Genomic DNA, 12,090 nt, shown 5'->3' with positions numbered 1-12,090 from the left:
GTACGGGGGCAACACTGAGGGTTGCGATCCGTTTGCCAGACACAGAAAAAGACAAAAAAAAAAAAAAAAAAAAATTTACAATAAGCTATAAAGTCAGTTTGCAGTTACACTGCTTGTGATATTTACTTTTTGAAAAGCAGCTACCCTAAAAAAGACTTGTTTCCTCATTTAAACTCTAAACAGATTTTTACACTATAGTTAATTTAATACATGATTTTGAAACCACAAGCCTATATTCTTATACCTTGAAGATACAATGGTAAAGCCAAGTTTGACATTCCATAAAACTTTTATTTTGAAGGCTATTGATGATGTACAGAAGAGTGCATGTAAGAAAAATCACTTATTTAAAACCCTCATTTCATCATCATCTTTGCAATATTTTTGAAGTTTCCAGTATGGATATTTTTTAACACCAAATCCCCTACCCTTTTATACGCATACAGGAAAGGCTTGCAAATTTTTCTTGTATTCAAGTAAAATACAGCCTTCTATTGAAATATACTATGTCTGTAAATCTTTTAATAGCTTTAATTCTTAAAACAAAATTTTGCACACAGAATTTTTACTCATCTTTCCCAAATTTACCAAATTCACCCCCAATATAGTGGCTATTCTAAATTGTAATTTCCTTTTATAATTCTTGTTTTCTCAGAGTATAATTTCTTTGGGGAGCCAAATTATTTCATTTTAATCCACAGGTTGTCATTAATTGAATTTTTATTTCTTGCCAAAGATGCCATTTTAATGTCTACTTTTAATTTTGAGTCCATTTCTTATATAACTTTTCTTCAAATCTAAAAAGAAATCCTCTTGCTTCTAGCAGATCCTGCATAGAAAAGGAAAACTGTTCCAGTGGCTTCAATAAAGTAAGGTTATATAGCTATAGAGACAAAAATCATTAAAACCAGATTTTACCCTTCTCCATGCTGTCTTGATAAGGTTAAAAGCAAGAGACTGTGAGGGTCAAGATTTCTCCTTCTATAATTATTTGTTCAAAAAGAACAATAAAATACAAAACATTTTTGTTCTCTTGTTAACAGGATTTATCAATTAGGTAGTTCTCCAATCAGCCATTATTTTCAATTTTTTTTTTTTTCTGGGTAGAGGTACTGTTTTTGTATGCTATTTTGTAAACAGGTTATATACTTTGATCAATCTATCTTTAAAAGATTTGACCAAATTACTCCTGATATTTACAATGTTAACCCAAGAGAGTTTTAATAGTTTGCAAAACTGACATATAAAAATGGCATAAAAAAAATTCACCTCTAGAACCAATGCTAAGATAATGTTAATCAGGAAAATAAAAAATCAAACTAAACAAACCACCTATTTCATACATTCACATGACCTTACAAAGAATCATTTTAACAGTTTAAAAAAAGTTTTTTCCTCAAAAAATTACAATATACAGAGAACAGAATATATATATTCAGAAATACTTAGAGGAAGACACATCAAATTAAAATACACTTAGAAATACTGTTGCAGTATTCACTTTCTACTCCTGAAACAGAAATAAGCCATTTATCAGTAAGTGCATTTTTTCATGGAGAAAATATTTATTAGTTTTCAAATGATCACATAATACAAACATTAACACAATTACTCATTCTAGAAAAAATTAGCTTATATTAATAGTCATAAAATAACACTGAAAAATATAGGATGCATATTGTAACACGAAATATAAAAAATTCTGATAGAAAAATGTATCAAAATAAAAGTTTAAATAAACAAATCAGTTCACATTAACATACAAAAAGTTTCACTTTTAGATAGCTTTCAGTGGCATGAGGTAAACAGAAATGCACTTACATTTCTTTTGCACACTAAGAAACAGAGCTAAAATTTAATCAAAGCATGAGATTACCAGATTAAACCAATTTTCATCTACAAAGCTGGAAATAAAAAGCTAATAATCTCACAGGCCATAAAGTGATTTATACTGTGGTTCAAATAATTCAACTAACTTAATTTCCAAGCAAATTTCACTTTCAGTTCCCTGAGTTCTTTCTAAAATGTTGGGTGGTTGTTTTTTAGTTTTTATGTGTTTGTAAACCAACTGTCATTAACATTTAACAAAAACAAGTCAGGAATAAAGAGCTGCAATGTGAGGATTCAGAGCTCTCTGGGAAAATTTTAGTTCAAATTGATCTTCTAAACTTACTTTTAAGCACTTACAAAAGTTTGTTTACAATTAATCAGGACAAAACAGTCCTCACAGACAGCAAAGAAAGACTAAACACTGGATTATATTTTAGGAAATGCAGCTTCTAAAACCTTTGAGATTCTAAACTTTTTAGTTGCCTCTATATTAATAAATCTAGAACTTCTATTCTTAAAATTTATATCAAAATAAAACAACTGGCAGCATCGGATGACTTTAAAAAATTTCTTTAATAGCTTTTAACTGACCAGTTAATAGATACCAAACAGAGAAAGTGAAACATTTTGATAACTACTTTTATCAATTAATTGATAGTTTGGATAACTATTCTGCAACACTTAGTCACACCTATAGGCTTACACTAATACTACTAATTTCCTTTGCTCTTTAAACAACTACTTTGTGACAGTATTATTCAAACTTTAGTATGCCTTCAGTGCAGAACAATACGTCAAGTTTTAACAGGTATTTATTACTTTAGAAGACAGACCAAGCTACTCTGATCTCAAAAGATATCTCGTCTACTTCTATATTAAAATCTTTGTTGATTTGACAAATACAGTAAGAATAAGGCTGAAGATCAGCAAAAGATGAGCTAAAACATTAAAAGTAATTTTTGAATAATTAAGAAGTTCACCCTTTATTTACTAGTTCCTTTCAATGTTAGGCAACAAAAAACCATTTCATTACGTTTTTTGGACTTCCTCTACCACTTAAAAAAATAAAAAAATAAAAGCTTGTCTACTTCAGTAAGGTGATTTTCAATCCCACAAATCTTTTAAGTGAAACAGATAGAGAGCTGCTTTTAAAAGAAAGGAGTCTCTCAAGCTTCCTCTATTTCAATCTTCTGAATAGAAAGGGATATTTTCATGGCCATGTAAATTCCAATCTGAAAAGATTATTTCATTATTTGAGCCTTTCCATTTTCAGACCAAGAGTAAACCAAAGTAAATCTCAAAGTTTATAAATGACAAGATCAGGTGGCTCGCTCATCCTTGTTATCTTCTAGACATATTGCATGGATCCATTCACCACTGCCTTCCAAACTGCAGGTGCTGGCATGTGTGACAGATATCATCCATGAGGGCTCTGCTAGAAGAATTCCTTTTGCTGAAGAAGTATGATGTTTTAGCAGTTGAAAGAAATCTGGGCAATTAGAGAACAAATAAACCAGTCTCCCATTATCAAGATACCTGGAGTCACAGAAGGAATCCACCAAGGAAAAATGAAAACTTGCCAAAGGCACCAAGTTCACATTCTACCCACTGGAGATGATAAGAACTTCCTAGAATCAAATCCTACCCTTGGCATCAAAGAAACTATGAGAAAATCATCTTAATGCCAAGGGGAAAATCTAGGAAAAGGGTCTTTTGCCACAAATAACATTACTCCTAGGGACTAGAAAACTACTTTTGAGTATATTAAACATAACTTTCAGGGATATTATATCCTGAAACTTACAGTGAAACCATAATGGTACTATCATTGCATCTTCTAAAAGACATAATATGAAGTCCTAATGTTTGTGGTAGGAAAAAGACCAAAAAGTTCTCACTAATAGGTTAGGATAACACCTGGGCATCTGACTGTACAGATTAGGAGATTTCAGATGTCGTTTGCCCAAATATAAAATACAGAAACTTTTAACTTACTGGAATATAAAAAGAGCACTCAGAAGTCCACTAATACCATAAAGGCCAAAATAGGTAAATATTCCCTTTTTAAAATTCCTGTGGACTACACAGGCATTCACCAAATCACGTACCCCAGATCATCCACTGCCTTTAGTTATCTGGAGAGAAAATTAAATAAATTTTAGGTCTCTTTTTTGAATGGGCACTGGTTAGCATTCTTGGAAAAACAGACTGAAGCCCCTCCTGCTTCTTATATTAACCCAAGGAGTTTACCGATAGAATTAAATGGGCAATGGAAGGACACTCCAATTTATAAATAAACCCAAGTAAATAATGGAAAGCACCCACTTGTTATTATCCTTTCCCACTCTCTCCAGAAGCTGGATATTCTGCCTCCAAGGGTTCAGTGGAGAAAGTGGACCCCTGACGTCAAAAGCTCTCCGTGGTCTTGGCTGTATCTGTGGTTCTAGGATCACTCCTTGCACCTCTGGTAGGAGAGAAGCACTGAAATAGAGAGCTGAATATAGATTTAAGAAAAAAATTCTTATTAAGAAATTACATTCTCTTGTCAATTGAGTTTGCAATGGTTTATCCTCAGGATAAAAAGGAGCTAACTTTGGCCATACTATCCTTAGTGTCTTCTCAATGTGAATTTTAGAAGTCTATCACCACAAATGATTAATTCCTCACTAATTGTTAAGAAGTGACCTGTATTGGTCTAAGCCATAACATACTCTGACAAACCACTCACTTTTGAGTGGAAGACCGAATTTAAAAAATGATAAATTATGACTGGAAATAATAGTTATCTTAAGGGTACAGGGAAAAGGCACTCAACCTCAGATATATCAAAGGAGGAGTCCCACTTAATTCTTCTGTCAAAGAGAAGAAGATGGATTGAAAAGCAGAAACAGAATAATAAGGCATATTAACAGGAATACTACTAAACTTTGGGAATATCTAAGAAGCTGAATTTGCTCTCGGTTTTCAAGTCTTCAGTAATTTAAAGAATTAATCATACTACAGGCCCATATTATAGCAATACAAAGCTAAACCTGCATTTTATTAAATGTACGACTGCTATACCTGAAAAAGGTTTATTCCTTAAGCACTCATCTTGAGAAGTGGGAGGTCAGAATAGTAAACATAGGTAATACAGGCTCAAAATCTTTTTAAAATGCATGATAATTTTGGGGGTCAAGAAGGACCAGGAATAATCATTAATGACTATAATGTACAAATTAAAGCAGTAAGATATACCCAAGTAGTAGATGATGGTAAAGATGCTGGAAAACAGTTAGCTTTACTATAGGAATAAGGTAAATAAGAGAAGGAAGTTCAAAGCAAACAGCATCTGATCAAGGAAAAGCTGAAAAGAGAGTAAGATAGGCAAATATGTATTTAAAGTTATAGGGACTGCAGGATAAATTTTAACAGTGCTGCCTTTGGAAAACAGATCAATTATACTTTGTGAAACAGAGTGATACATCCCTATTAAATTTCAGGTCTTATTCTAAATATAAAAGTGCTGCATATCCCTGCTCTACAGAATATATAGTCAGTCACAGTGTCCTGTTTCTGGGACATAAAAATTTGGGGATAAATTAAGAAAAAAAAATGCTATCAAATAATCTCCCTCTCACGCCAACTGGTTATCACAAGGGTTCCTTACCTGTTAGTGGAACGAGGATTGTGCTTTCTTGTTCTCTATCAACCAACAAAGGTTACAGTCTCAGCACTAAGAAGATAGCAACAAACCAAAGGTAGTGTTTTAATGCCTTCACTTCCTCCTGGCTCTGTCAGCCAGTTTGGAAATATACCGAATGCTGCAAAGGAATAGTTATTCCATCACCTAACAACATTTACACTAAATTTTTTAAAAGCCTAAAGATGAAAAGAACGAACTAACTCTTCTGCTTTGGAACATATTCAATACTGTACAAATGAGAAACGAAAATAGCCTGGCCTAAGAAAAGGAAACCTATGAATTTAAACCATCATATCTGTAATTCCCAAAAATTAAAAGAAAGACATGAAAAAAACCTGAAAGAAGACAAGAAGGTGAAATTGCCATCTAGCATAAGGTATCAAATAAATAACTACAAAAGTACTTTGAGAGCCTAAGTGGCAACTATTTTTTCCTTTTAAGTATCCAATAGATTTTAAGCCCTAAAGTCTCTCAGTTTTGAAGAGACTATATTTTTAGATTAGTGCATTAAGAAGAATATTTTACGGTATAATCACATTGAGGAGATATATAAGGGATGATGAGAAGGAGAACTGATTTGAAAAAAGATTTGATTACTGAATATCTCAAGAAATGCAATCTAATTAGACATTTTAAAGAGTAAAAAAAAAAAAAACCCAAATAGATTAACAGAGTATCCCACAGCTGAAGTTCTTAAGAAGTGGCTCTTTAACAGATGAGAAAGGCTTAAAATTAGTACATTAGAGCTTACACACATTTTCATTGTACCTATACAGTGTAAATAGGTGCTACAAAAGTGCTTTAAAAATTATTTATCAGGGGAAAAAAAGGAATTGGTAAAGGGACATGAAAATTAACTACTCTGTATATTGATAAAAAAAAATTTTTTTAACTTAAGAAATTAAATAAAAATTATCTATTAAACAATCATTCCCTAGTCTTCCCTAGTCAACTTCCCTGACAAATCATTCTTTTTCATATATAGCAATATTTCAATACTAACCATGAGAATTATCTAAGATTTCTAATGAAATCTACATAAAACCTAACACTTTGATTAAGATAGTTAAAACCTATTCAGAAATTATAAACAAGACATGATTTTCCAATTTCCCAATTTTCCTTCAATTTCTGAATACTAATCAGTAATAACATATTACTGATTATAACATACTGATTATATAACATATACTGAAAATTCAGTCAAAAAAGAAGAGGTCCATTTTGAAACAATAAATACACCTGGTAATTTATTTTTAAGCTTCTAGGCCTGCTTCACTTTGAAAATGAAAAACAACTCCCAGGAAATCATATCTTGCTCAGATTAATATTGGGCTAAGTTTACAATTTCTCGTTCAGTAGGAGATTTAAGTTAAGCACCTCTAAACCTTTGATTTATTTATCATATCCCACAGAATATACATTAAAAAATACAACAAACTTAAATTTGAAAAAACACAAATATCCTTAGGTTAGGTTACATGGCAAGTTAAACATGACAGTTGGCTGGAGAAACAGATCCATTTATGAGCTGCTCCCATGTCAGATCATTTTCAGAATATAACTTCTTTATTTTGCCTGAGGTACCAACATTTCCTGATTCAACATACTCATATTCAGAAACGAATAAAGAGATTTCTCTACATAGAAATTATTTTAGAATCACTGAGGAGAGCTGGTATCTCTCTTGCTTCAAGAGCTAATAATGTATGAAGACTATGTATTCTATAATGTATCATTTATATGGAAAAATGTAAAGGTGCTTTCAAAATGAGGTCATTTTTCAAACAAGAAAATATTCACTGCTGGACTTATCACTAGAGAATAACTTTCAAACCAAAGCTAACGAAATCAGCAATGTTAAGATGCCACTTCACATGGGTGTTATAGGTCTATTAATCTACCAATAAACCAATAAATTTATTTTAATAATTTCCAGAAAGACTTAAATTTTTAAAGATTCTTACTGAAAGTCCAGTCATATTCAAACCAGAAATAATAAATCTAAGTATTTTATGTATAAATACTACTGAGAAATTCTTCTGAGATTTACATCTAATTAGGCTATTTGCAATATTTCTTCTCAATACTAAATTATTAAATAAGCATATATGGCTTATTAGTTTTAAGCATTTCTAGTATCAAAGAAAAGGGAAGGCTGCACCTAACTATTTTTAAGCAATAAAATAGAAGGTAACATCTTTTTACAAAGACTATGACGTCTATTCACTTGTCGTTACTGACTGATCTAAAGTTGAACTTGCTAGTTTATAAATTTATGAATTCATAAAATGAGACATTCCACATGAGTTGGAGGCATGATGCAAAATCTTTATCTTACTTATCTTTTTATCACTTATTCACTGGTTTCTAAGGCACTTCTCTAAAGAAAAATAACTCATAAATTCCTGTCAGTGTCTGAAACAGTCCCAGCTGGCAGTAAGAAGAAAAGGAAAGAACATCCTTGACAGAAGCAGTGAGTCTTTGTATCTCTAGCCCCTAGTCCTTGGCACATTAAGTAAATAATTCAGTAAATGTTTTACAAATGAATGAAGTCTACTGATCAAGAAACAGAGTGAGAAAAAAAGTGTTGTGAAAAGCCTGATATCTAAAGTAGGCACTAAAAAGTTCAACTTTCTAATCCTAAGGGAAGCAAAATCTTTATCAAAAGTATTACTTTCATGAATCTATCCCTTTGGGTGATCATCAGCATCTATGATTTTGAGCATGGTAATCAGAAACTTCAAAAGTATTATTCTGATATGATACAAATTTTAGCCAAATCATAAAACACATCATAGACTTTCTAATGTTCCTTTTCAGAGATCTAAACGTAGTAATAAACCAGATATTGCCAGAACATCCAATTTCAGATTTTCAATTTCAAAAAGTAAGAGATCTTGCTCCAAAATGAACAAAATCCACCATCCTTAGAATTAGTTAGCTAAGGTATTTTATTGACTCTAGAGGAAAAGAAGATTATTTCTAATCCACAAATCTTATATGTATCGTCAAATGGAAAACACCTTTAAAAAAAAAAAAAAGGAGGAAAGCCAGGAACTTAAGGGACTGCATAGCATTACGAGGACACACACTTAATCATGGAAAGCAATTTCCTAAAAGAGAAGAGAAATTTAATGAAAATGAAAAAACCTAATAGAATGTTTTAAGAGCATAACATCTAACCAAATTCCATTATCAATATATTTTCTCTTCAACCTTTTTGTTAAAGATACCATCAAAAAATGTTACTGGAATTCAAGTTACTCCACTAGATTCAAATGTCATAAGTTTGTTAAAAGACAATAGACAGCTAAGCCAAATGTGTCTTCATGCTCCACTGACTAAGATATAGGATAAAGAAGTAAAACAGACGAAAAAGGAACAATCCACAATACATTTTTCAGTGCACTTAATCCACTATAAGTTAAAAGATAAAAAGCAATTATAAAAATATATCTGCACAAATTATATTGACTATAAAAAAAGGCTACCTAGAGTCGAGAGGACCAAATACAAAAATACTCAAATTTATTATTGACTCTTTTAAGAAAAGGCTTGTATATTTGACAAAAAAGAAACCTCAGTGAAAGTAATTTTAAGAAAATCTCTAAATTACTCTAATACTTTTTTTCACAATTAACCTATCCATTACTTTTACCTCTCTAGCATCTTCTTCACCTGTTTATTTTCCTATGGGTGTGCTACATCATTCATAATGTGTACACTGAGAAAAAGATAAGTATGAAAAAATATATAGCAAGAAATACATTAGTTATGAATTCGACTGCCTTTACATTAATCCTTTGGGATTCTTATCCATTTACGACAAGAAAAATGGTGTAATGGTCAACAATGAAACAAAAAGATGTTAAATAATTAAATTTAAAAAGTTCTGATCAAGAATTATCAATGGATGCTAAAATTAACAGGAAGAAGTACAAGGGTACTTAAAAAGTTCATTGAGGGCCGGCCCCGTGGCGCTGGGAGCGCAGCAGCGCTCCCACCGCAGGTTCGGATCCTATATAGGGATGGCCGGTGCGCTCACTGGTTGAGCGCGGTGCGGGAAAACCAAGCCAAGGGTTGCGATCGCCTTACTGGTCACAAAAAATTAAAAAACAAAAAAAAAAGTTCATTGAAAGATTCGTATTATCTCTTTTAATTCTATTTTTCTATGAACGTTTTGAAGTACCCTTGTATGATAAGAAACAAAATATTTATATATTCTCAGAATATCTTCCCACAAGACACTTGTGAATTACAAAAGCTTACTTACAAAAGGTTCAGAAACCTGGCAGATACCTCCTTAACCAAATGATCAAGATGACATCACCAGTAATGGGACAAGTCTATATCATGTACCTCCTGATACAATGCACTGAGATAAGGAGATAAACACTTCTGTGGTATCCTTGCCAAAAATGCATAATCTCAATCTGATCATAAGAAAACAGACAGACACAAATTGAGGGCCAATCTAACTAGCTAGTACTAGTACTTGATTCAAAAGTATCAAGGTTATGAAAAGCAAAAAAAAAAAAAGTACTTGGCCTAGCCTAGACTGAAGGAGACTACAGAGGCACAACAGTTGGGTATAATATGAGATCCTAGATTTAATCCTGGACCAGAAAGGGATCATTTAAGTAGACCATGTCAAAAGTCAAAAAAGTTTACAGGTTATTAACTTCCTGATTTCTACATTTGTATTACGGTTATATTAGACATGAACATTAGGGAAAACAGGGTGAGGAGTATATAGGAACTCTGTGTGCTATTTTTGCAACTTCTCAGTAAACCTAAAATTATTTCAAAGTAAAAAGTTAAAAACAAAAAAACAGAAAAGATCCTGAATAGGGTTCCATACTGACACACCTATGGAATATCCACTGAGAAGTTAAGAAACATAAATCTACATTTTTCTTCATTTAGGTGAAAATTTTAGACATTTTTCTTTAAAAACTAATCCTAATGGAAATGACAGCATTATGTCATGTTCTGTACTAATACCAGAAAAGTAATGGTAATAAGGCTTGTTTTTTCTTTCTTAAGTAAATAGTTCTCTATACAAAGAAACTTGATTCAGAAGAAATGTGAGAGACCAAAAGAGAAAATCTATCCTACAAAGAGAAAAACTCAATTATGGTATATCAAATAACAAATGTGGAAATTAACTCTAGACTACAGCAAATATATGATAGACCAGGTGAATAAAAAAGCAAAACATCTTTACAAATTACATTATCATATACAAATTTTTATTCCTGCACTATTAAAATGAAAGACTTTCAGCTCACTTTTCTCTTTAAAAATTTCCATAGGAAATTAGTGTTTTGTGCCATAAAGATCCCTCTTACATTTCCTTTTTTACTAAAACTCCCAAATAATTTACCTTCACTTCTACAGTTGGTTATAATATTCATAACTTTTTGTTTTATTTTTTAACATTTATTGAGAGCTTAGAATATGGTGTATGTATTACATTCTGGATTAATGTATTATGCATTTCATATACAGTGCCTCTTTCAATCCTCACAATAACCCTATAACATCTGTAATATTATCATCATCATCATAACATTACCGATAAGGAAACTAAGGCACAAAGTAGTGATGTAACTCACCTAAGATCACACACCTATTAAGCTGAAGAGCCAGAAATTCAAAGTCGGTTTGACTCCAGGATCCCGAGGTGTAACTAATTTATACTTTTCCAAATCATTTAATTTTGATGAACAATTAAGTACTTTTTAAATACTCACTATATGATAAAATGCTAAAACAAACATTGTTTTAAGTGGAACTCTGAAACTTTCCTTTGATTTCATTAACACAGAGATCAGTCTACAGTTATTTGCTTTGTCATTTCTATCAACCTATGAAAGTCTGACTAGGCAATAAAACTTGGGAATAAAACGCAGCAAATTTAACAACTCAATATCAGCAACATTTATGGTCTAGAAACAGATGTTTCTATTGAACACGGAAAAGCCTATATCTAAAACTATGTTGAGGGCCGGCCCGGTGGCGCACTGCTACAGTGCGCCACTTGGGAAGCGCGCGGCGCTCCCACCAAGGGTTCGGATCCCATGTGCAGACCGGCGGCTCACTGGCTGAGCGAGGAGTGGGGGCAACACCGAGGGTTGCGATCCCGTTGCCGGTCCCGGTCCAGTACGGGCGCGACACTGAGGGTTGCAATCCGTTGCCAGTCACGAAAAAAGACAAAAAAAATAATAATAATAAAACTATGTTGAAATGGTAATCAGAAACCTCTCTCACCTTTTAAGTATCTATAAAAGGCAAGATACAGAAAAGTATTTTTCTAAATAGAATTTCTAGTTTAAATACATATCCACTGACTTGCCTAACAAACAAATATATAGGACAGTCTTTTAAATGTATGAGAATTTCATAAAGAGTTTGATGAATTTTATTATCTTAATATAACGTAAACATTAGAGCTACAGTTTAAGTCATCATTTTGGTTGTTATAAGTATGATTAAAATAGCAAACTGGCAATAACAAATTGGATTCAGAGCTTAAACTGCTCCCCAAAGAACAGTCTTTAGTTTGTTAC

At 32.2% G+C, this 12,090-nt stretch overlaps 1 long non-coding RNA gene across 1 annotated transcript; it reads right to left on the bottom strand.

Annotated features, from left to right (window-relative positions):
- Positions 1–270: 270 nt before the first annotated feature.
- LOC103604834 lies at positions 271–4,611 on the bottom strand. Its single transcript, XR_551746.1, has 2 exons — positions 4,156–4,611; positions 271–3,319 (listed from the first exon to the last, which is right to left on the bottom strand). It is a non-coding gene; the product is annotated as an uncharacterized LOC103604834 (long non-coding RNA).
- Positions 4,612–12,090: the final 7,479 nt, after the last annotated feature.

This window comes from Galeopterus variegatus, unplaced genomic scaffold (assembly GCF_000696425.1).
Source record: "Galeopterus variegatus unplaced genomic scaffold, G_variegatus-3.0.2 Scaffold5425, whole genome shotgun sequence".
Taxonomy (NCBI): Eukaryota; Metazoa; Chordata; class Mammalia; order Dermoptera; family Cynocephalidae; genus Galeopterus; species Galeopterus variegatus.
Note: the sequence above shows the minus strand (reverse complement) of the source record. Positions and strands in the feature narration are given on the sequence as shown.